Below are 27,150 nucleotides of genomic sequence, written 5' to 3'. Positions count from 1 at the left end.
TAATTATTTGCATGTATTGATAAAAACAGTTTAGATCAGTAGATGGTTTTGGTTTTTGAGGGTTAACAGAATAAATACAGGGTTCTGGATGTTCTGAAACTATGAACTCTCTTCATTTCTCAAGTATTTTGCTCATTTTCCTCCTGAATTTTGAAGGATTTGTTCACTTTTATTCCATATTTCGAAGTGTTTTGGTTCATTTTCCCTTATTTTTCAAGTACTTTGCTCAGGTTTTGTACATTTTATCCATGAATAATTGAGCTTGAACTGTATTTTCCACCAATTATTGACATGTATTGATAGGATTAGTGGATCAGCAGGTATTAAACAGTTTAGATCAGTAGATGGTTTTGGTTGTTTGGGTCTTTGTGGGTTAAATCACTAAATCAGACTACTTCAAAGCTGACCATGTAACACATGATTAATGGGAGGGTTTCCTTAAAAAGGGTCATTTCCGCTTGTTTTTCCACTCTGCGGGGCCTGTAAATTACTCCTTTATGTTTCATAAACTGCGATGCCGGGGCAGCGGCAAGTGGAAGCTTTACGAGGAAAGAATTGAATTGTCGATATCAATTCGATGGAAGAATGTGAAGACAGGACCAAGAGCTGCTCAAGGTGCAACAGGACAAAAATGAAAAGTGACGGAGAGGTCTGAGGCAGAACTATGAGACAAGACAAGTCCAAGTATAAGCAACGGTCGTACCGGCCTCCAGCGGCGTATTCTCATCATGTGGATGAGCCTGAGGAACACAAAGGTGCATTTGTTTGGAATTGAAAAAGAGACTACACTGTAAAAAATGATAAGTTGGCTCAACATAAAAAAAAACTGATGTAACAATTTCCATTCATCTTTTTAAGTTATTTCAACTTGGCCATAATTGATTAAATGCCACAAGACTTCTCTAGGTCGGTAAAACTCTATTACTTTAGTACAAACAACATGATTTACTTTTAATTTGGAAAATTGCCATATTTTTATGAGATGGTTATTTTCCGTTATTAACAGTATTTTTTTGGCGCCCCAGCTGCCAGAATATTACCATTTTTTTTACGGGGTTTTTTCTGGATGTTATGAAACTATGAACTCTCTTCATTTCTCAAGTATTTTGCTCATTTTCTTCTCACTTTTGAAGGATTTGTTCACTTTTTATTCCATATTCATCTTTTTGGTCATTTTTTCCCTTATTTTTCAAGTATTTTGCTCATTTTACAAGTTTTTGTACATTTTATCCTATGAATAATTGAGATGAAACTGTATTTACACCAATTATTGACATGTATGATAGGATTAGTGGATCACAGGTATTAAACAGTTTAGGTCAGTAGATGGTTTGTTTTTGATGGTTAACCTAATAAATACAGGGTTCTGGATGTTAGGAAACTATGAACTCTCTTTATTTCTCAAGTATTTTGCTCATTTTCTCCTCAGTTTTGAAGGATTTGTTCAGTTGTATTTCATATTCAAAGTTTTTTGGTTAATTTTTTAAAAAGTCAAAAAAATATGCAAAATCTGATGTAAAGTTAGGGCAAAAAAACTGTATTTTAATTATGGAAAATTACCGTATTTTTATGAGATGGTTATTTTCTGTTATTTAACAGTATTTTTTTTGGTGCCCCTGCTGCTGGAATAATACCTTATTTTTTTTTTTACATTTTTTTTTTTTTTTACAGTTTACTCACAGATATTCTATTACTCAGTTGTTCTCTATCTTTTCGCCGTCATTCACTGTCCTGACTATATTTAGAAAGTTTCCCCCCCCGGGGAGGGAACAGAAACTTTGGAAACAAATTAAAAGAGTCAGAGCTGCGGTGATGAGATACATATATTTTACGCTGGATTACAGCCTAATCCACGGTTAATCCCCCGAGACAGGTAAATAGCTAAATGTCAGCTAGCATCGTGTTAAAACATGCAAATTACAACAAGCCCCGGCCTGTTTGAAACTTAGCCCATCTCCCCCCGCTCTCACCCTTACATAACAGCAGATACCACGCTATTATTGTTTCATTAAAGACCTTAAAGTTGAAATAAAACAACAGCCGAGTATTGTTATTGTCATTATTCGTCATTATTGACATGTATTGATAGGATTAGTGGATCAGCAGGTGTTAAACAGTTTAGCTCAGTAGATGGTTTTGGTTTTGAGGGTTAACTGACTAAATATAAGGTTCTGAATGTTCTGAAATAATGAACTCTGCTCATTTCTCAAGTATATTGCTCATTTTCTCCTCAATTTTGAAGGATTTGTTCACTTTTATTCCATATTTCAAAGTTTTTTCGTTCATTTTTTCCTTATTTTTCAAGTACTTTGCTCAGGTTTATACATTTTATCCTATGAATAATTGAGATGAAACTGTATTTTACACTAATTATTGACATGTATTGATAGAATTAATGGATCAACAACATTTTAGATCAGTAGATGGTTTTGGTTTTTGAGGGTTAACAGAATAAATACAGGGTTCTGGAAGTTACGAAACTATGAACTCTCTTCATCTCTCAAGTATTTTGCTCATTTTCTCCTTAATTTTGAAGGATTTGTTCACTTTTATTCCATATTTCAAAGGTTTTTGGTTCATTTTCCCCCTATTTTTCAAGTACTTTGCTCAGGTTTTATACATTTATTCATGAATAATTGAAATAAATGTGTTTTTTGCACCAATTATTGACATGTATTAATAGGATTAGTGAATTTACAGGTATTAAACAGTTCAGATCAGTAGATGGTTTAGGTTTTTGAGGCTTAACAGAATAAATACAAGGTTATATAAGTTGACACATAATATTGTAGACATTCTTATTTTAATTACACATTCCAAACTTCAAAATTTCAACAATTTTATGTTTGTGTAACATTGTGTGTAAATGCTCATGTACAAGTGATAAGCTGAGGCATAATATTGTTAAAATTTAGCTTATTTTTCTTAAATTATTTTTTTTTCTGGTTATTCACGTCTTTTTTGTGAAAAGATACTATTTAATATTATATATAATATTTTCATAATTTTAATGTTTTTATTGCACTAAAATGAAGATAAAACTTGGAGTCGTCATTATTTATTGGTGTTTTTATGCTATTATTTTAATGTTTGGCCCGTTTGAGATCGAATTGGGCTGAATGTGGAAACCTGAACTAAAATGAGTTTGACAGCCCTGTCGTAGAAGAACAGGAATAATTGCAAAGCATAAAAAGCTTTTTTTTTTTTTTTTTTTTTTTTTATAAGAAGCCACAATATATTTCTCTGGGCTTTATTAAGGCTTAATGAAATAATCATTCCCGTTAATGGATTTATTACTGTGGTGCATTACCTTGAAGGGATTGGGTAACATGGGTATTAGATTCCTCTGTTTTTTTTTCTTTTTTTACACTGTACCTTTTTTAAATGAGACCTAAACTCAATTAATTCAACACCATCTGGGGATACGTGAACTGTATTACAATTTTCTGCCGACTCTTAATCATTTTGTCATTATCACTATTAATGGTGACACCCCCCCCCCCCTCTCCCCCTCCCTCTCTCTCTGATATATAGGCCTCTGGTTGGTCTCGGGGGGGACCTGTGCTGACTAAGACATCCTCTCCGATGCCATGAGTAGCTGCTGGGGTGACATCCTCCGAACACCTTTGATGTGGAACACCTAAAATGGGCAGAGGACTTGCCGCCATGCTGCAGGTTCAACTCTAATCGCCCTTCAGACGCCCTTCCGTTCACCTTTGTGTTTACTCGGGCCTGCTCGCCTCCTGACCAAGGTTAGAATAGTTTGCGATTTTTCATTATAGTTTAGTTTTATTTAGTTTTGACTTTTTTTTTTCTCTAATTCAGTTTGTTTTAATTCGTTTTTAGAGCAGGTTTGCTAGTTTTTATTAGTTTTCATTTTTTTGTATATGCTTAGTTTTAGTTTAGTTTTAGTATTAATTGTAGTTTTGTCGTATCTTTTATCTTCTATAAAAGAAACTGTTCTACCTTTTATGTTATTGTATATTTGGATTCGTATTGGTATTAATTTATTCTTGCACTCATTGGACTGAAAACTAGCTAACACTAGAGCAGCTGCTGATTATACAGAACATTTGCAGATAAATAATGTCAGAGCAATACCTTGTTTTAATATACAATCTGCATAAACACCACATCCATGGGGGGGCGCCATTGCTACATCACGTCAGAAGTCGGAGCTGGGAGTCAAGGTTCTAATAGTTTCGGGTTTTTCATTATAGTTTAGTTTTATTTAGTTTTGACTTTTTTCCTCTAATTCAGTTAGTTTTAATTTGTTTTTAGAGCAGGTTTGCTAGTTTTTATTAGTTTTCATTTTTTTCTAAATGCTTCAAAGTCATAGGGCGCCGCTAGCTAAAATTGCTAGAGTGAAAAAAATCAATTTCATATCAATCCGACATTGCCAAGACAAAAACAAAGGGAATTTTATCCATAATTTTAATCTGTTTTAGTTAGTTTTGTAAACACACAATACAGTTTCAGTTAGTTATCGTTTTTTTTTCTTTTAATTTCTTTTCAGTTAATGAAAATGTTTTTTACAATTCTAGTTTTCCGCCATTTCGTTAGTTTTCGTTAACGATAACCTTGGTTTTAATTTGTTTTTTAGAGCAGGTTTGCTAGTTTTTTTTATTAGTTTCATGAAATACAGATTTCCTGGAGCCAAGGTTCAAATAGTTTTGGATTTTTTCATTATCGCTTAGTTTTATTTAGTTTTGACTTTTTTTTTCCTCTAATTCAGTTAGTTTTAATTTGTTTATAGAGCAGGTTTGCTAATTTTTATTAGTTGTCATTTTTTTGTAAATGCTTAGTTTAGTTTAGTTTTAGTATTAGTTTTAGTTTAGTCGTCTCTTTTCTCTTCTTCTCTGTCGTCATATTCAAATAAATCCCAGACAGGACTCTGCTGCTTTCTCCCAACTTTAGTCTCCATGTTTCCAGGTAGAGTGGGGACCAGAAGACAACTAAACGACAAGCGCCAGCTAAAACTGCTAAAAGCGAATAAGTTGATTTTGTATCAATCCGACATTAACAAAGACAAAAATGTATCCATAATTTTTATAGTTTTAGTTAGTTTTGTAAGCACACAATACAGTTTCAGTTAGTTATAATTTTTTTCTTTTAATTATAGTTTTTATTTATTTCAGTTAACGAAAATGTTTTTTCAATTCTAGTTTTCATCATTTTGTTAGTTTTCGTTAACGATAATAACCTTGCTCCTGACCTGCAGCTCCTCTGGATTTAGACGCTCCCGCTTGCCGCCGCCGTCCTCCCTTCAGCTCCTTCCTCCTCCTCCTTCCTCTTCCTCTTTTCTGACGTCACACACTGGTCCTCCTAACCATGGCCGGCGGATGTTCCTCCTCCCTGTGCGCCTCCTTGCTGCTCCCCTGCTCTGCTGCTCCTCCACCACCTGCCGGCTGAGGTGGAGGCCGACTGCTGGCTGATCGAGGGGGATAAAGGCTACGTTTGGTTGGCCATCTGCAGTCAGAACCAGCCCCCGTATGAGACCATCCCACAGCACATCAACAGCACGGTCAGTATCACACACCTGGAGCTGGGATGGATCACTTCAGTCATTTTAATCCCACTATATAATACACGTTCTGTGTCCATCGATGTTGCAGCACAGGAGGGCGTTTGTACAGGTTTTTCCTCAGCCTTCACAGGCCCAATCGCTGCCAAACTCGCCAAATGAATAGAAACATTACCTGACTATCTACTAGGCACAATTTTATGTCTGTATTCAAATGTTGTGTGGTATGCTGGGAGATTTGAGCCTCTCTCTACTTTGAAATCTTCATCCCTGCCGCCATACTCCATTTTCAGAAGTGGTTTTGCTGCTGTACAGTTTTTGTTGAAGAATGCAAATAGGCAGCATTTCACTGCATATACTCTAAATTGATGGTACTGAAATAAGCAAACTGCCTAAATGCATAATTGTGTCTTGAAAATATTCCTTGAATATCCTACTCCCAAATAATGGAACAAGTAATATCGCGACAATTTTTTACAAAATTGCTGCCGCTCTTACTGTGTCCATTTACAATAATGTATTGGCACTTTTCACACACAGTGGCACCACAGGTACAATGCCGCTAGTCAATCAAATTTTTATTTATTTATTTATTTTTTGCACATCATAATACAGCAAGAGAAAATTTTAAAAATCAACAACATTCAAACAAGTAACGTCATTGTGCAGGAGAGGTTAGAAGCCAAAAAAGGCTTATATGAATACCTCCCCGGAAATGAACGATACACAGGAAATAAAAGAAAAAAGGATTAAAAATACATTATAACTGAAATAATAAACTGAAGTAAAAGCAATAAAAATGCAAATCACATTACAAATCATCAAATACAAATCAAATTATATACAGACTTACATTTTTTCATGAATTACAGTCCTTTTCAGATGCTTTTTAAACAAGTGTTCAGAGAACGCAAACCTCCGCCAAGCACCCTGAACGGTGTGCATGTGTGTATCGACTATTTCTTTTCAAATTCAACAGTTTCCAGGTTGTTCCATACAGCAGAAAAAGTTGAAGCTTGGTACCAGTCATGTGTCTGTCCAATTAGATTCAATTCCAATCAATATTTGTTGAGTTCTAATGAAAAATGTGGTAAATGGGATTTTCAGTGTTAAATGTAAATGTCCACAGAGTCCACATTCCACAGTGGATGTGGACAATTTTGTGCCAGATACAAGATATTCTTACAGGCTGGATCAAATTGGAGGATAATCAGAGGCGTTTTGAATTTTTGATGAATTTTCCAAAACTGCTCAATGATGACAGATAGGAAAATGGTAGATTTTGTGACCTTGCTGTGACCTTGAACTTTGGCCTACTGGGCCCAAAAATGTAATGGGTTGTCCCAGGGCCTAGGCCTATCTGTGGGGAAGATTTGGGAAAGATGGGTGGAAGAGTTTCCCCTAAAGTTGCTAACAAAACAAACAAACAAACAAATACACAAACAACACACAAAGCAAAGTGATCACAATACCTCTTAATAAAATATGTAAAAAAAAATTTTTAAAAAGGAACCACGTGTCAAGTAGAAGCTAGATTGTAATTTTACACACAACAGTAAATTCCATTGCTAGCATCAGTCCATACCTGACAAATACTGTTAAATATCTAAGAGGAAAGGCCCTGCTGATTTTAAAACAGTTAGCTGATTAAATCCAAACACATGAGGTCATATTTGGGTAGATGACCCAGTAAACCCGTATATGTGGAGGTGTGATTAGCTGTTGGCAGCTCCTTGGGGCCTACAGTGTGCTCATGGGCTGCCAGCGGCCTGCGGTGCATCAGCTGACTCTCATCTGTTCTGCGGTCTCCCCACAGGTCCACGACCTGAGGCTGAATGAGAACAAACTCAAGGCTGTGCTCTTCACCTCCATGTACCGCTTCTCTAACCTGACCGATCTCAATCTGACCAAGAACGAGATCAGCTACATCGAGGACGGGGCATTCGCTGGACAGGCCAACCTCCAGGTACCGCCCACACGCCACAGCTCCTCCCATTAGAAATGTCAGTCAGTAGAAGTTGTTTTTGCTTCATCTCAACTAGGGTTGTAACGATGTCATGGGGTCAGATTTTTTTTTTTTTTTTTCCTAATTCAAGATTTTTTTGCTTAATTCAACTTTTTTTTTTTTTTTGCTTAATTCAAGCAAAAAAAATCTGCCAACCATTCCAGAATTCCATAAGTGCCACAGGTACCAAAGTATCGTAACTGGGTGTGAAGCTAAACTGAAACTTTTTTTTTTTTCTCTTTACTCTGGAGCTTACACAAAATTTTCACAACACACGTGAAGTTGCTTCAGAAGTTGGTAGATTTTTTTGCTTGAATTAAGAAAAAAATCTCGAATTAAGCAAAATCTACCAATGGAACAAGTGAAAATTATCTTGTTAAGATTTAGATTTTTACCACTTCTGGGGTCCTTTTCTAGTGGCTCCATGAGGTTATGTCAAAAAACATGTGGAAATGAATAACACTAAGGCTATTCATTTATTTATTTATTTAATACATTTTGCTATTATTGTCAGAACCATAAAGTCAACCTGATGTTATGCAGCTGTAAAAATATAGACTATACTCCAATTAATCTAAAAATAGAAGCAGTAGCAGTAGTAATAGAGTACTGTGCACTTGTTTTTTTTTTGTTTTTTTTAATTTTACTAAGGAACTGAGATGAACTGAATTACTTTTTTTCTAGGAGACTGTGGAAAACCCTGAGCGGAATTTTTAATTAAAACGAACTGAACTGTTTTTTTTCCCCCCTTTTCTTCTAAAAGACTGCTACAAATCTAAAGTGGAAATTTTGTGTTTGATTTGCTTGGTTGGTGGATTTTTTTGAGTTTGGACTTTGGGGGGGAAACTGTGTGTTTGAATTTGTGTGTTTTTTCCATTAATTGTTCAATACGTGATTTTGATCTTAGTTGGTTTCATTGTGTGAATTCTTGGGTCCTTTCTCGTGGCTCCATGTGGCATTTGTTATTGTTATCTATCTATCTATCTATCTATCTATCTATCGATCTATCTATCTATCTATCTATCTATCTATCTATCTATCCATCTATCATATCTATCTATCTATCTATCTATCTATCTATCTATCTATCTATCTATCTATCTATCTATCTATCGATCTATCTATCTATCTATCTATCTATCTATCTATCTATCTATTATCTATCTATCTATCTATCTCTCGACTCAGTGGCGTTTTGTTATTATTGTTGGAACCATAAAGTTAATCAGATGTTATGCAAGCTTTAAAAATAAGACTACACTCCAATGATCTAAAAATAGAAGCCGTAGTAATAGTAATAGAGTACTTTTAAACCTTCAGTAAATCAGACCCATAGTATCCAAATGTGAATGCAGTCATGTATAGCACTGACCCTGATCCTGGTCCTGATCCTGATCACATTTCCGCTCACACTCTTGGTTGAACTTCATTGCCTTTTTATAGAATAAATCCCATTTAGGAGGTAAAATGACTGTAGTATTGGGTACATCCTGATCCCTTTAATTCCATCTGCATTTCCGTTCCCCATCTTTCTTTGAGCCTTGGTTTCTTTCTAAATTAAAGCCAAATGAATTAATGCCAGTGCTCATTAGCATATCCACAGCAGTGTCTCATTTGTTGAAACAGTCTGATAAACATCTGCATATTTACTGAAGTGAATTCAGTTGACGCCCAGACATATACTGGGGTTCAAAACTAATGGGAATTCTATGTAAAGAACAAACATATTAAATGTATATGAAGCAAATATTATGATTAGATGATAGATGGAATGGGTTCTACAGGATGGAACTAGTGCAGGCAGATGAAGAGTACCTCCAGTTGAACACAGAGGAGTGTTTTTATCTTTTAGACTTTTATATCTACTATGTTAGGATTTAGAGGATGTGATGGATGAATCAGATAACAGATGAGTGATGTGGGTTCAGACCAGTGGCGGCCTGCTCGTCTCTCAGACGGGGACGCTCATGTCGGCTTACATCAAAAAAATTTATTATATTTATTTAAACATAAATTCGTCCCTCCGTTCCTGAAGAAAATGCTCAGTGACCTTATCGTACCAAGTAGGCGTCTTTTCTAGGGACTTGATAGCTAGTTCACTCCGACCTAGCCAACAGTTTGATTGATTTAACTATCTACAAAACGATATTAAACTCGAACAAGAAATAATTAAATGATGTCACTGAAACAAGAAAACGTTGAAATTATGTTAAATTGAAACAAGGAAGTACAATGAGTGTGTTTTATTTACAGTGCAAGAAATGAACAAGTCATTTTGTAGTGATTTCTCTCTCGATTTCACAGCAGAATGTGCGACGGTATTAAACTGAACTGTGTCAGTGAAGGACTAGATCTTAAAACAGCTGTCAATCAAACGGGATTCAGCCTATCGACTGATCCTCCAATCAGCACGTGGAAGCTCAGCGTCCAGCCCGGCTGAGCTCCGCCCACAGCTCCATTCACCCCCAGAGACGCCGAGCGTCCGGGGGCAGGACAACATGGTGTCATTTATCCAATTACCGTCCAGTTTTGAGGCGATGAATAAAGCAGTTCCACTCAGTCCCATTGAAGTGCATGGACGCTGAGCGTCTACGGACAAATGCACTGAGCAGAGATGGAATGAACAAACACAGACACAGGAATGGAGGAGAAGTGAACAACATCCAGTCTGTTGATTGGGATAAAACTGATTCTGAACAAACTGGTCTGTGAGATGAACGTGTTCCAACACATTTGGAGTCAATGAAATGTCAACACAACCGAACAGATTTGAGCATTTAATTTCAGTCATTTTAGGGGAAACTGAGCTTCCACTGCAGTCTGACAGAAATCACCTCTGGTTCAGACCAAGGTTATTTTTAAAACTAACAAAATGACAAAAACTAGAATCGAAAAAAACATTTTTTACTGAAATAAATAAAACTGTAATGAAAGAAAAAACGATAACCAACTGAAACTGTGTTGTGTGCTTATGAAAATAACTAAAACATATAAAATTATGGATAAAATTCCCTTTGTTTTCATCTTTGTCACTGATATTCACCTGAGACCCAGCAACTCATTTCTGTCCTCTGTTGGGGACAAAAGTTTGACAGTTTTACTTAAAAAAAAATGCTGTTCATTGCAAAGGACATTTCATTTAAAAATACATAAATAAGTAAAAATAATTTTAAAAATGTCTAAGAAAAAACTATTGCATTATGCAGTTTCCAATCAAGACAATTGTTTAATGTAGAAAAAGCTACAATTTTCACTTTCCAGGTGTTTCTTTTCTAACAGTGGTCTGGGATACAAAACAGTAATGACTAATGTCAGAGTAGAGTTTTATATTATGGGATAAATATCCTATTGATTATTAATATTGATGTTGTGTGTCCCATCCTCATGAACAGGACATCTCACAGCTGTAGACATGATGTGTCCCAATATTTATGTCCATATAGTTTAAAAACATCAATATTTCCTTAAAGTTTAATGGTAGATTTTTCTTTCTCAGTCAGATGTTTAGAAAGTAGATGGTTAGCAAAAAAAGTAAATAAATGAACAAAACAAGCAACAAAATTAATTTAAAAAAATGCACAACACAGGCATCAAAAAGAACAAAACAGCATCAAAATGAACAAAATGAGCAACACAAACATAAAAGAATCACCCAAAAAGACTTAAAATGAAGAAAAATGAAGAAAAGAGCATCATAATGAGCAAAATGCATCCAAAAAAAAGAAAGTAGATGGTTGGTTGTGGTCGAAAATTATTTACAGTCAAAGCATGAAAACTATAACAGAAATTTAGAGGAAGAACATTTAAAATCAGTCATGAATTGAAAAAAAATTACACGTTTTTTTGGTTGTATGTATTTAAAAGTAAATAAAATTAACAAAATAAGTAGCGTAAAAAAAAAGCTAAAGAAAAAGACTAAAATGAAGTAAAACACAATAAAATCAGCAAGAAAATTAACAAAACAGCCAAAGTAATCAACAAAATGAACAAAATTAATAGAAAAAAATGACAAAAATAATAAGCAACAAGAACAACTCCTTTAAAAAATTAAGTTGATTGCATTTTGTTTTTTCATGCCTAAAGAGGAACAAAAACACTCAGGAAAAATATCTTGGCTAAGGTTGTCATAATGAAAGGGTTAAATGATTGCTTTGAACTTTTACACGTGTGTATCCTGCAGCTTCACGGCTTCTGTCAAATGTACGTTTAGAATCATGTAACTTGATGGAAAGATTTAAAACTGATACGTCTGATAAATGTTGGAATGGGGGGGTGGGAGTTTATTTAGTCTTATAGAACAGAATTTAATAAGAACAGCATTAAATGAATCGTCGTCCCCCGTGGTTCGCTGCTACACATTGATCGAAAACCACAGAATTAAGGATGTTTTTCCCCATTTTTCCCTTAGCTCTGTGTTTTTGGTTGTTTTTGTGGATGTATTTATGTTTTAGGGGTTGTTTTTTATCTTGTATTGACTCGTAAAGTCCATTTCTTTGTCTTGTATTGGATTGAAAACAAAGACACACAATGAAGGACTGTGCCTGTTATTTATTCTGATTCTTCAGATACAAGGAAAGGAAAAGAAAAGTTTCCAAGATACCACAGAAAGAAATATGACAAACCCAAAGAAGTAAATCCCCTAAAGGAAACCACGTTATTAACCCTTAAAGACCCAGAGATACTTTTGTGGCAGTTCTAAAATTTGCTTTTTTCTCTATATTTCACTTTTCTTAAAGGTGCTGTATGTAGGACTGTGACCAAAACTGTTACCACAATCCCATTCCAAATACTGTAGAACACAGGTGTCAAACATGTGGCCCAGGGGCCAAATCCAGCCCACCAAAGGGTTCAATCCGGCCTCTGGGATGAATTTGTGAAATACAAAAATTACACTGAAGATATTAACAGTCAATAGTGTAAAAATCATTTTTGGTCTAAAGTGGATCAGACCAGTAAACTACGATCATAATAACCTATAAATAATGAAAACTGTACATTTGTCTCTTGGTTTTAGTGTAAAAAGAAGCAAAATTGCACAAAAATGTTTCCATTTACAGACTATCCTTTTACAAAAAATGTGAATATCTGAAATGTCTTAAGGGAAGTCAGTGGAATTTTAATAATGTTCTCCCCTTTATTTAATGTTTTGTGTATTTGTAGATCCACTGATCTCTAAGTTGTGATTCACATGTAAAAATAATAAACTGAGGTGTAATATTGTTAATATTGCACTTATTTTACTAATGAATTTTCAGGTTGTTCATATTTGTTCATGCTATGTACAATTCGTAGATGTAAACATTTTCATTACGGAATTTACTTTTTTTACTCAAAAGTTCTTATTCTATTATTTATATTGTCTGACTGGCCCGGCCCACTTTAGATCATATTAGGCTGAATGTGGAACTGAACTAAAATGAGTTTGACAGCCCTGCTGTAGGGCGTGGTGTCCTCTGCTCCTCCCCCCAGACTAGGGGTTGACAGATCCAGCATGAGCGTCTACTACTAGTGTTTCCACTAATCCTTGCCACCACACCATAAATTTCATCCAAAAAAATCCTCACCAGTCTGATTCTACATCAGTCTCATATAGAATAGAACAGGACAAACGTCCTGAACACTCAAATGAACGTTTACACAGATTCAGGAGATAGAGAAAAGAGAAATGAGCCTAAAGTTTACCTTTTACTTCCATGAAGTACAAGCGATACAGACCACTACCGTACACACACACACACACACCTACACACACACACACACACACACACACACACACACACCCCTTCAGATTACACACTGCTACATGCACAGGTCACTTCCACAGAAAACATTGAACTACAAGGAGCTACCATGGACAGAGACAAGTCCTACACCGGTACCAGGTCTCTCCACCAGTCCTGGACCGGTACCAGGTCTCTCCACCAGTCCTGGACCGGTACCAGGTCTCTCCACCAGTCCTGGACCGGTACCAGGTCTCTCCACCAGTCCTACACCGGTACCAGCTCTCTGCACCAGTCCTACACCGGTACCAGGTCTCTGCACCAGTCCCACACCAGTACTAGGTCTCTGCACCAGTACTACACCAGTACTAGGTCTCTCCACCAGTCCTACACCGGTACCAGGTCTCTGCACCAGTCCTACACCGGTACTAGGTCTCTGCACCAGTCCTACACCGGTACTAGGTCTCTCCACCAGTCCTACACCGGTACCAGGTCTCTGCACCAGTCCTACACCAGTACTAGGTCTCTGCACCAGTACTACACCAGTACTAGGTCTCTGCACCAGTCCTACACCAGTACTAGGTCTCTGCACCAGTCCTACACCAGTACTAGGTCTCTGCACCAGTCCTACACCAGTACTAGGTCTCTGCACCAGTCCTACACCAGTACTAGGTCTCTGCACCAGTCCTACACCGGTACCAGGTCTCTGCACCAGTACTACACCAGTACTAGGTCTCTGCACCAGTCCTACACCAGTACCAGGTCTCTGCACCAGTCCTACACCGGTACCAGGTCTCTCCACCAGTCCTACACCGGTACCAGGTCTCTCCACCAGTCCTGGACCAGCAGTCCAGAACTGGTGGCCAAAACACACAGTAACAACACAAACATCATTCGGGGGCTGACACTGAGCTTCTCAAATGCACATCTTCTGTCTGGACTCCTACTGTCAGTGAGATCAGGACTTGAAATGAACAGGATTCCTTCATGTCTGGTGACAGTCAAGGCCATTTAGAATTAGTGAGAACAGAATTCCTACAGACTGCACCTTTAAACAGTTTACATCAGTAGATGGTTTTGGTTTATGAGGGTTAACAGAATAATACAGGGTTCTGGATGTTACAAAGCAATGAACTCTGCTCATCTTTATGTATTTTTCTCATTTTCTTCACACTTTAGAGGCCTTTGTTGACTTTTATGCCATATTTCAAGGTTTTTTGTTTATTTTTTCTCTATTTTTCAAGTATTTTGCCCATTTCACAAGTTTTTGTACATTTTCTCCTATGAATAATTGAGTTAAAATTGTATTTTACACCAATTATTGACACGTATTCCCAATTATTGACATGTATTGATAGGACTGATGGCTCAACAGGTATTCAACAGTTTAGATCAGTGGATGGTTTTGGTTGTCGGTGGCTGTTTGGGTGTTTAAGGGTTAAGTACTAACTCGTGTCATGTTCCTCTGTGTTCTAGGTTCTTCAGCTGGGCTATAACAAGCTGACCAACCTGACAGAAGGCATGTTGAGAGGTCTGGGTCGGATGCAGTGCCTCTTCCTGCAGCACAACCTCATCGAGGTCATCTCCACCAATGCCTTCTGGGAGTGTCCGAGCCTCAGCAGCCTGGACTTATCCTCCAACAAGTTGGCCCGTCTAGACCCGTCGACCTTCGTGGTCCTCAACAGACTCATGGTGTGCGAACTGGCGGGAAACCCGTTCCACTGCGGCTGCGAACTCTACAACTTCCTCACCTGGCTGGAGGCATTCAACAACGTCACCCACACCTACGACCGCCTCCAGTGCGAGACGCCGCGGGATATGATGGGATACCCGCTCCTGAGCCCGGTGCCCGGACATGGAAGAAACGCCCGTTCCATTCTTTCCACCAGGTGTCGCGACGGGGTGATAATTCCGGGCATGCCCTCGCAGCTGCCAGATCTAGACGGTTCAGGGATGGGTGTAGACAACCCAGATCAAGGTCTGTACCGCCAGCCCACCATGTCGTCTACAGCCGACCCCACCAATAAGCACCGGATTACAATCATGGCTCAAGCGGTGTCCTTCTACACTGCTTCCGTCACCGTGCAGATCCCGGACCCCTTCAATAAGATGTACGTCCTTTCGCAGTACAACCACACTTTAGTTTCCGACATTCAACCTCTGAAAATGAAGAAGGAGTCGATCACGTTGGACAGACTCAAACCTCACACCAACTACACCTTCTGCGTGGCCTCCGTGGGCAAAAACCAGCGCTACAACCACACGTGTTTGTCTTTTACGACAAAAGCTAACGGGGCGGTGGAACCCCGGAACAACCCGTCCACCACCACCCACTACATCATGACTATTCTGGGATGTCTGTTCGGCATGGTCATTGTACTCGGATTGGTTTATTACTGTCTCCGACGGCGACGCATCCAGGAAGAAAAGGAGAAAGCTATAAGCGTGAAGAAAACAATTTTGGAGATGAGGTATTAAACAATGTTCATTAAAGTAGGAGGGGCCACAGATGACCCTTTTATGAGTACATCTGGGATATTTTAGCCACTATAAACACGACGGCTATTATTTGCGTACCTCAGGAATAATTGATTTCCTGGGAACAATTTATGCTTCGGGTCAAGGCAGTAGGTTTGATTTGGTTTGGTGGGGACACAAAAGCGCTCCAAGGCAGCACTCCTGAAAGGTGATGTTTTTTTTGCATTTGCGATCATAATTTCACGTCATGTAGAGCTGATCAAACAAGCAAACAATCATAGTCAGAAAAAACAATTCAGTAATTGACATGTTTATAATGCATATCTGAATATCTAAGGACAATACAAGAATTTAATGCATTCTGCAAAGTTATTCTCATGACTAACATACCCATTATTATTGAACCTCACCTGTGAATTTTCAGCCTCTCCTCCTCTACCCCCTCCCTCCTCTTACTGTTTGTCCCCTGACATAAATATGTTGATGCATGACAGATGAACAGAGTAGGGATACAGTGATCATACAGTTTGATGGTACAGTTATTGCCTGAGCAATAACTTTCAATTATTACATGTAATTTATTCCCCACAAATATGGACAAAATCACATCTAGAATCACTTTTACAATCTGAGATTTTATTGTATTTCCCCCCCCAAATTTTCTTTGTGTTTTTTAAACAGTTGCTCTCTTTCATAGAAATACATGAAAATGATAAGTAAAATCACTTTTAAAAGTGTATCTGTTTGGCGTTAAATAGTGTCTTTTATTCAGTATCTGTATTGACAGTTCTATACCCTTGAACTAACTTACACTTTGACTCCGAAAGAAGTGGCCAGTTTTCTTTTCTTTGACATTCTTCAAATTCTAATTGCCAAGCACACACACACACACACACACACACACACACACACACACACACACACACACACACGTACAGCTGTACATGTAAATGACACCACTGATATTCAGATCTGTCTAGCTGATGTGACCCAGGCAGAACAAATACAAACATATTGAAAACTTATGTTAGCGGTCCAACTAACAGGTTCCTTTTACAAGTAGATGGAGTGACAGCGGGGACGGCCAATCACATGTACGTTAGCAAAACCAAAGAGCCAATCGGAGAGCGATATTTACGTTAGAGGCGGGACTTCTAGCACAGACCGACTGTTAACCCTTTGTGTGCCAGAATCATTGACTAAACACTACGGACAACAGTTGGACTGGTAGTGAGTACACAGTGGATGGATATTGGTAGGGGCGGGTCCCTAGGGTCCCTACGCAATTCTACGCCCCTGCTTCAGGTTCATTTCATTAGTTGTTTTGCTGTTTTGCTTTATTTGGATCTGAATTCCTTAGAAGCCTAATTTAGTCGCCTGGTTTTAACTTTTCAAATAATCGTCTCGACTGCAGCTTCTTTGAGTTTTATCTAAAACATCTTGAAGTGAATATGTGTTCAACTTCCTGCATGAAACATCCCCCTTAAATAGAAGCTCAGAAGTATTGGTCGCAAAATATAGTTGAAGTATTGAAGTTAAGGGAGTGATTTGATTCCTTTGACTAATATTCTAAATCAGCAGGTGAACTATTAAAGCTGCAGGAGTGGGTTTGAACTGTTTTAATGTCTGCTTTCATTTAGATGGACTTCAGATGGATCTTATCAGGTGATTAATATGAGAGGGAAGATAAAACAACAACCTGTTTTCTGGTTTTTACACTGTTTCTCTCATATTTGACTTTGGTGAGACCTTAGATGATTGAGTAATTATTAAAAATGAAACTGTGTGAGAAGTTTAGAAGGAAACTTCACTATTTTATGGAGCTCCTAACATCTGGTCTGATATCTGAAATCTGCAATGAGAGCCTGATACATACATACGTTTATTATGAGATATTAGATATAAAAAAGGCAGAATAGAATAGAGTAGAGCAGAGCAGAATAGAACAGAGTAGAGTAGAGTAGAATAGAATAGAATGGAACAGAACGGAACAGAACAGAATAGAACAGAACGGAATAGAATAGAATAGAATAGAATAGAACGGAATAGAATAGAATAAGCTTTATTGTCATTCCAAAATACCATTGTACTTTGCAAAAAGTTTGGTTTTACAATCAATTATACATGCGAGAAAAAGAATATACATATAAACAGTCGAGTAAAAGGTAATATAAGTATAAAAAAAAAAAAACAGTCAAGTAAAAAATAACACATACACACACACACACACACACACACACAAAAGTGAGTCCGGTGTTAAATACACAGAACGTATAGGGGATGGTTCTGACTATAGTGTTCAGTCTTTTTTCAGTACAGTGGGTGGTGTCAGTCTAAAGTGTGGCTTCTGTTACTATTATATCACAGCAGAGTGGAATTCCATTACAAAGTGACGTAGTGATTGTACGTATGGAGTCCATGTTTTTTCCTGTGAATGCCCATGTTGTATTTATGTTCTACACTTTCATTATTGCAGAAATATGACCAAAAAACTTGTGTATTTCCCAGGTACGGTCCAGAGGCTGCAGCCGCCGTCGCCAACGACCCAGGAGCCATGCAGCGTCTGCAGGAGCAGGCCCACCACCAGCACCACCACGCAGGGGGGGCCGGAGGCAAACTGCCCCAGTCCGCCTCCTCCAGCACCGGCATGCTCCATGGATCCACCAACACCAGCTCATCACGCCTCTCCACCCTGCCACAGGTAGAGAAGATGGCCACCGCCTTCTCCGAGGCCATAAGCGGGAAGGGCAACTACATGGATGTGAGGACAGGGGGGGTGGCAGGGGAGGGGTAACAGCTGGAGGAGCAGGAGGAGGAGGGAGGAGGAGGAGGGGAAACGGCGGTGGATATGCGAGGAGGCGGGGCTGAGAACGTGACCGAGGCTGGGGAGGATTCGGACGACGACGGCCGTGGCTCAGCATCAGAAATCTCCACGATCGCCAAGGAGGTGGACAAGGTCAACCAGATCATCAACAACTGCATTGATGCGCTGAAGTTAGACGCCTCCGCTAATGTTGTGACCACGGCTGATAACGCCAACGCCGTGTCCTCCGCCCAGCCTCTCACCTGCGTCACCTCCCTGCCCCGCAACCTCCTGCCTCTTTCTCCAGGCCACCCCGGAGATCAAATCATGGTCTCCTCGCCAAAGGTGCACCCCAAGTCGCACCCCCAGCCTCAGCCACAGCCGCCCCGCAACCCTCACCCTCACCCTCACCCGCACCCACACCCACAGGCACACCCCCAGCTACATCAGCAGCCCCACCCGCCTTCTATGGCCCCGGTGCCCCTCGTCATGCCCCTGTCCGAGAGGCCGGGCATCAGCGGGGGAGGATTCCTCTCCCCGCCTTACCGTGACCCGCCGCCGGCCAACGCGGTGCGACCCCTTCAGAGGCAGCTGAGCGCCGACACAGCCGTAGTAAAGAACCGTTGTGCCCCCCCCCCGCCGGGCCTTCCGTCAAAGCACCAGAGTATACAGCGTGGATATCCCCGGCAACGCAGCGGACCCTCCCAAGTACCCGACGGAAAAAGGCAGCCCTCTAGGTGGAAGTGGAGGAGGCGGAGTCGTGGGCTGTAACGGGACGGAATGGGGAACGTAAACGGCGGCGGGGGTGAGCTGTGAACGGGGGAGGGATGGGGTGTAATAACGGCGGCGGAGGCGCGGTGGTGGTCGCTTGCCGCCGGACAACAACAGCAGCACCACTTGGAGGTCCAGCCAGACTACCACAGCTCCGAGCACCGCCACTTCCTTTCCGGCTCTCTACTACGAAGGCGCCAACGACTCGCCCTCCCCGGCCCAGAAGGCCTCGTTCCTTAAGCCGCTGGGACGCACCAAGAGGGATGCCACAGCTGCCTACTCCCAGCTCTCACCTTCGCGTCACCACAATTACAACTCGGGCTACTCTCCAGTCCGGAATATTCGTCCGAGAGCACACTGCGGATCTGGGAGCGATTCCGACCTTACAAGAAAAGCCCCCGAGAGGAGCGTCCTATATAGCCGCGGGTCACGCCCTGCGGAAAAAGGTGCAGTTCGCCAAGGACGAGGACCTCCATGATATTTTGGACTACTGGAAGGGGGTTTCTGCCCAACAAAAGCTGTGAGCCCACAGAGCAGGTTTTAAATGGCGTAAAAAAGAAGAAGGTTGGATTACAACAGCAGACTTTTTCAAAGGGATTAATGTTTCATGTAGCAAGACCGATAATAGCGTCTCCTCTGAGGTGGTCCAGCACCATGGGGTCGTCCTTTTCCTGGATCCAGATTTAAAGAGGTATTTTCAAGGGTGTTTTTTGTTCTTTTTAGGGGGATCCTACGATGCTTCAATGACATTTCGAGGGTTTTTTTTTTTTGAAAGGAGATTGTCTGTTTCTCATCACAATACTGAGCGATAATTAGCCAGAGTCCAGCTGTTCACCTGACTGCCTGGTAGCGGGCACTTCGGTCCTATAGCGGGCTTCATTCCAGCCTGCTGAAACCGCACTAATGAGCGAAGGAAAAGGTGGTGGCAACCAAGTGTCTTCTACCTCATTACTGGCATACTGTAGCTCTTCTATCTCAGCAGGAGCAGCCCCATTCACCAGTTAAGCCCCGGCCCTTTTTTTTCTCTAATCCCATCAAACCACCATTCACAAAAACAATCATTCCAACACACCGCCATGCACCCTGCTCTCCTATAGAAGCATCGTTTAGGGGAGATAATGAGGAAGCAGGATGAGGAATTAGCCACGTTTGTTTTAGAATAGCCCCAGTCTCTCTCTCTCTCTCTCTCTCTCTCTCTCTCTCTCTCTCTCTCTCCTCTCTCTCTCTCTCTCGCTCTCTCTCTTCGGGGGGGAGGAGATTAAATGATACTTATCAGGCTATTTGTTCTTCCTGGCAATTAGCCGGCGTAAGAGTAGACGTGTGTTGAAAATACGATTCCAAACACCTAAGTCAGTGGTTCTCAACCTTTTTTGGCTTGTGACCCATTTTGCCATAATATGTTGCAAATAAACATAATTTTAGACAACATTTAGACTATATAATGTAAATTTTTATTATTAAGTTAATTTTTTTTTTATAAATTATTTGAAATTTCTGGCGACTCCAGACATTCAAAGTAGAGACCTTTTTTTTGCTAAAATTAATTTGTTTTTGATCATGTAATAGTTTGCTATACTATGTTGCAAATAAACATTAATTTTAGGCAACATTTAGGCTATATAACAGTTACTTTCAACCTTGGGGTCAGGACCACACGTGGGGTCGCCTGAAATTTTTAGTAATTGATAAGTTAAAACTTACTAATAAAAATGTACATTATATAGTCTAAATGTTGCCTAAAATTAACGTTTATTTGCAACATATTATAGCAAACTCTTACACGATCAAAAACAAATTAATTTTAGCCCAAAAAATGTTTCAGTTTTGAATGTCTGGGGTCGCCAGAAATTTGTGATGTTAAAATGGGGTCACGAGCCAAAAAAGGCTGGGAACCACTGCTGTATAATGTAAATTTTTATTAGTTAGTTTAAATTTTTTATCGATTCCTAGAAATTTCAGGCGACCCCATTTAAATTCCAGGCGACCCCACATGGGGTCCCGACCCCAAGGCTGAAAAACACTGACCTAAGTACATGTGTTCGCAGGTGTGTGGGCATGTTTACAGTTTGTTAATGCTGATGCGAGTGGGTGGGTGGGGGCTGGGTTTGGGCTTGGATTCAGGGGATGAGTCCTTCGTTATTCTCCCTTCTCTGTGGTAGTAAAGTGGTCAGCTAAGGAGAGACGCTTTGCTTTGCATATAGGGCTGTGTATTGGCAAGAATCTGGCGATACGATACAAATCACAATACTAGGATCACGATACAATATATCACGATATATCATGATACTGTTAAAAAAGGCAATTTTTTGTTTGTTTTTTTTTTGTTTAATGATTATTTCCTTGAAGAATTGAATTACACTACAAATCTGCACAAATACTAAACACATTTTTATTTGATCCCAACAGGATCTAATGCTATATCACAAAATGTTCCTGTGTTCAAACTGAAATTCTGTTTTACAGTAGAACTGCAACCAATTAATCGACTCAAAGTGATCCAAAAAAGTCATTGAACCACAATTCTCCTGAATCAAAGCTTTGCTTCCTTCAATTTCTCTGCTGTTAAACATTGGTTCCACTGTTGTGTTTCACAGGGACGCTTATTGTGACGCACAAATAAGCTTCAATTCAGGAAAACTGCAATAGAATATTTCCCCTCAATCAATTCGAGTCGATTAATTGAATCGTGATTTTTTGTATTCACTTCAAGCACCTAATCAATTAATCGGTAGCAGCTCTATTTTACAGACATTACAGTTTCAGATCCTGTTCAAATGTTTGTATTCTATTAGTTCAGAACTAACATCAGAACAGTATTTTAGTTCAATCCCAACAAAGGGACTAGCATTATTGAATAAAAGCCTGTTAAATAATAATACATAAAATATAAATAAAAAAAAAATCAACCTCCATAATATCTGCATTTGAATAAATATCTAAAAAATATTGATACAGTACTTTTGAATATCGATACAGTATTGTGAAATGACATATCGTGATATATTGCAGAACCGATATTTTCTTACACCCCTACTAGGATCACGATACAATATATCACGATATATCATGATACTGGTAAAAAGGCAATTTTTTTTGTTTGTTTCTTTTTTAATGATTATTTCCTTGAAAAATTGAATTACACCAGAAATCTGCACAAATACTAAACACATTTTTATTTGATCCCAACAGGATCTAATGCTGTATCACAAAATTTTCCTGTGTTCAAACTGAAATTCTGTTTTACAGACATTACAGTTTCAGATCCTGTTCAAATGTTCATATTCTATTAGTTCAGAACTAACATCAGAACAATATTTGTGTGCAATCCCAACAAAGGAATGAACATTATTTAATGACAGTGTTAAATAATAATAAATAAAATATAAACAAAAAAAACCAAAATGAACCTCTACAATATCTGCATTTGAATAAATACCTAGAAATATCGATACAGTATTTTTGAAAATGGATACAGTATTGTGAAATGAAATATCGTGATATATTGCAGAACTGATATTTTCTTACAGCCCTATTTGCATATAGATAACATGGTTGGGGAGTCGTGTATATGTTGGAGTACAGGCATCGACACCTGTCTGCAGAGATAGCATGAAGTAAACCCCTTCGAAAACCTGCAGGCCTTTTTTTTGTCTGCTTCTCTGTTTCTTATTTGCATGTATAGCATATTTCTTTTGATAAGGGAAGCTATGGGGGGGTGGAGGGGGGGTGTAATTCCAATAATGCAAGTGGCACAGAAATTACTGTCGGGTGACTTATTCAGGTTGGCAAGACAGGTGTTAGCGCCTATATTAAAGAAGCACGTAATCACATTTACAGTAGGAACAGAAGGGGGGGGCGTTAGAGGTTTTTGCTGCAGACTGCATCTGGCTTTGAACATGGAGACGCCATAAAGTTCAGTGTGTTTTTCAGCTGGGAGATGTATCAGCTCAAGGCGAAGCGGCATGAAAACATAAAATGTGTCAAACGCTCCCCACACTAGGCAGTGAGATAAAATGGATTGTAAGCCGAGGGAAAGCTGAGGGATCTCCACTGCCTCAAACTGCACCACTTCCCACTTCAGTATATATTACCCTGCTCTGCTCGGCTCTGCTCTGGGCAGGAGCTTGCTATGGACAAAGTGCCCTTGGGAAAGAAGGTTTCACAAGTTGATGTAGTAATTATTATGTTTTTTTTGCTGTTTCCTTTCCGACGTGGGTTTATAGAAAATGAGGTAGTTCCTCGATCGAGAATGTAACGAAGCTGGTTTAATTAGAAATGCACATTAAAGTGAAGAGGAGTAAGGCTTGACGCTATTATGAGTAGGGTGTGTATTGGCAAGAATCTGACATATACTGTACAAGTCACAATACTAGGATCACAATACGAAATATCACGATATATCACGATATTGTTAAAGCGGCCATTTTTTTGGTTTGTTTCCTTTTTTTTTTTTAAATGATTATTTCCTTGAAGAATTGAATTACATCAGAAATATGCACAAATACTAAACACATTTTTGTTTGAGCACAACAGGATCTAATGCAGGGGTGTCAAACATCCGTCTATAAATAATGACAACTTCAAATGTTTGCCTTTGTTTTAGTGCAAAAAAATAACATTAAATTATACAAATATTTACATTTACAAACTATCCTGTAACAATCAGTAGGATCTAGGATCATGATACGATATATCGCAATATATCATGATACTGTTGACAGGGCAGTATTTTTTTGTTGTTTTTGTTTCTTGTTCTAAGAGTTATTTCCTGGAAAAATAGTAGTAGTAGTAGTTTATTTCAAGCACATAGAATCACAGATAACAAAGAATCATACAACATGGCAAAAAAAATAAAATAAAATTTCTGCGCTGCAAAAAGGAGTGGGAAGAAGTATGACTTATTGACTCTCACCCCATTTTTAGAAACTAATAATCAAACTAGATCTGCTTCCTTGCTTTGTTAACACACACTTTCCTCTGTATATTTTTACCATAACACCAAAAATTGAATTATACAGAAATATGCACAATTACTAAACCAGTTTTATTTGATCAGAACAGGATTTAATACTATATCACAAAACTAACATTTTTAACAGATAAATAAAATAAAATTCCAAGTACAAAACACACCACAAATAAATAAATAAAATTCTGTTTTACAGACATTACAGTTTAAGATCCTACTCAAATGTTCATATTCTATTAGTTTTGAATAGAATGCATAGTGTACAGTCCCTGAATCATGAACACATTTTTATTTGATCAGAACAGGATCTAATGCTATATCACAACATTTTTTTCTAATTCTCCTAGTTTCCAAAAGAGCTACCATCATGCCTCAGACAGTAAAAAGTGCTTTTAGGATGACTGAAATAACCATTATTTAATAAAACAGTGTTAAATAATAATAAATAAAATAGCAAACAATAAAGAAAACAAAAATGAACCTCCACCATACCTTTGAATAAATACCTAAAAATGTAGTTAGTTGTAGAAGATGACGGTGTTTCCACGCTAACTACGGAGCCTCTGAACGTCCAAATATGGTCATATCTGATGACCATGAAAAGATGAAGAACTGTATTTTACACCAATTATTTACACGTATTGACAGGATTAGTGTCTCAACAGGTGTTAACCAGTTTAGATCAGTAGATGGTTTCAGTTAAAGGTGGATGTTCGGGTCTTTATGGGTTAATTGCAGCTTCCCTTCTCGCTTTCTTTTTTCTTTTTCTTTTTTAATACTATTTCCATCTTTACCCCTGGGATTCTGATCTTTTTCCACTACTGCGACTCATCTCAAGAGAGAAGCTATAAATTCTGCTTTTAAAATGTCTAATTAATTCCTTCCCGGCCATGTTTTTCCCCAGCCCACCACCTCTGTCCAACTTAATCGGGTAAATTAATGAGTAATTTGCGGAGGTTGATGTTGTACCGTCGTCTGAGGTCAGAAGAGCGTGCTGATAATATTAACTCTGCCAGACTCAAAGACTGATTGAAATTAATGACGGATGCCTTTGTCTGCCTGATCGGCCTGTGCGTCTCCGCCTCCTTCATCAGATGTTCACGGCTGTCTCCGACGCTTAAACACCAAAAAATGCTCCGACAACAACCTAAAGCACAGGTGTCAAACATGCAGCCTGGGGGCCAAATCCAGCCCACCAAAGGGTCCAGTCCGGCCCACCAAAGGGTCCAGTCCGGCCCACCAAAGGGTCCAGTCCGGCCCTTGGGATGAATTTGTGAAATGGAAAAATTACACTAAAATATTAACAATCCTTCACTGTAAAAAAAAATCTGTAATATAACAGAATTTTCACTGTTTATTTTACAGATTTTTCCTGTATTTTGAAGATACAGGAAAAGATCAATGAAATGACAAAAATAGACTGTGACTTTTTTTTTTAGTGTTTTAGTTCAGGTTCCACATTCAGAACATGTCAAATGTAAAATAACATGAAAAAACTGTAAGTGTGAATAACCAAAAAATTTCCATTTTTTAAAAGAATTTTTTTTCTTTTTTTACAGAAAAATACCCTTAAAATACATTTGCAAATGTATCATAATTTCACAAATATTTCTTTTCTATTTATGAGATTAAACTGTTAATTTAAAGTTTAATACTGTAAAAAAAAAAGTTATAAAACAAGATAAAATTACTGACAATTAACCATAAAATAAGTATTTGTTCTGTCAGTTTAACCAGACTTGTTTGTTAATTGACAAATATCTTGTGTAATTACAGGAGGTTTCACAACAAAAATGTTGAATAAATGTATTTTTGTGAATGTATAACATGTATAAGCACTGATAAACTGTCCAAATACAGTTTTTATCAGTGGATTGGACAACTGAGTCTCATTGAAAATTATTTATATATTTATGTTTAGAGGTAATTTGATTGTTTTAATACATGAAAATGTTCTTTATTAAACATTAAAAGTTAAAAAAAAAAAAAAGCCAAATCTCATGTAAAGTTAGGGCAAAAAACTGTATTTTAATTATGGAAAATTACCGTATTTTTATGAGATGTTGTTTTCCGTTATTTTACAATTTTTTTTCAGCATCTCTGCTGCCAGAATAATACTGTTTTTTTACGTTATTTTTTTTCTCTTTTTTTTTTATTAACAGTGTTTTAATTCAGGTTCCACATTCAGAACAATTCAATCTCCAGTGGGCAGGATTCAGTAAACTACTATCATAATAACATAGAAATAATGACAACTCCACATTTTTCTCTTTGTAAATGTAAATATTTTCATGTATTTACATTAAAACAAAGTATAATTTTGCAAAAAATGTGAACAACCTGAAATGTCTTAAGAGAAGTAAGTACAATTTTAACCAGATTCTGCCTGTTATAAATGTTTTGTGGGTTTGTAGATCCACTGTGATCTGTAAGTTATAACGTACATGTGGAAATGATAAACTGAGGCAGAATATTGTGAAAATTTGACTTATTTTTTCAGTTTGTTCATGTTATTCACATCTTTTGAAAGGATAGTTTATAGATGTAAACCTTTTCATAATGTAAATTAACTTTTTTTGCTCTAAAACATAGAGAAAAGTTTGGAGTTGACATAATTTATATATTATTCTGTTATTATTTTACTGGTTCGGCCCACTGCAGATAAAATTTAGCCGAATGTGGAACTGAACTAAAATGAGTTTGACAGCCCTGGACTAGAACAACAGGTTGCAATCAATGCTTTATCACGGTCAGGCTTAGGTCTGAGCCAGCGGTTCGCTTTGTTAGGCTCCCGGGTGTTATTCTTTTTCTTTCAAGTCTGATTAGTCTGGAAAAGTGTGGTCGCTCAGGCCTTGAGGTAACACCGTCTCATGTGATTTT

At 38.3% G+C, this 27,150-nt stretch overlaps 1 pseudogene; it reads left to right on the top strand.

The window, feature by feature from the left end:
* The first annotated feature begins 5,331 nt into the window (after positions 1-5,331).
* On the top strand, positions 5,332-19,825 carry LOC115421168 (protein phosphatase 1 regulatory subunit 29-like; annotated as a pseudogene).
* The last annotated feature ends 7,325 nt before the right edge of the window (positions 19,826-27,150 follow it).

Source organism: Sphaeramia orbicularis, chromosome 1 (genome assembly GCF_902148855.1).
Source record: "Sphaeramia orbicularis chromosome 1, fSphaOr1.1, whole genome shotgun sequence".
Lineage (NCBI taxonomy): Eukaryota > Metazoa > Chordata > Actinopteri > Kurtiformes > Apogonidae > Sphaeramia > Sphaeramia orbicularis.
This window is presented reverse-complemented; position numbering and strand designations above follow the sequence as displayed.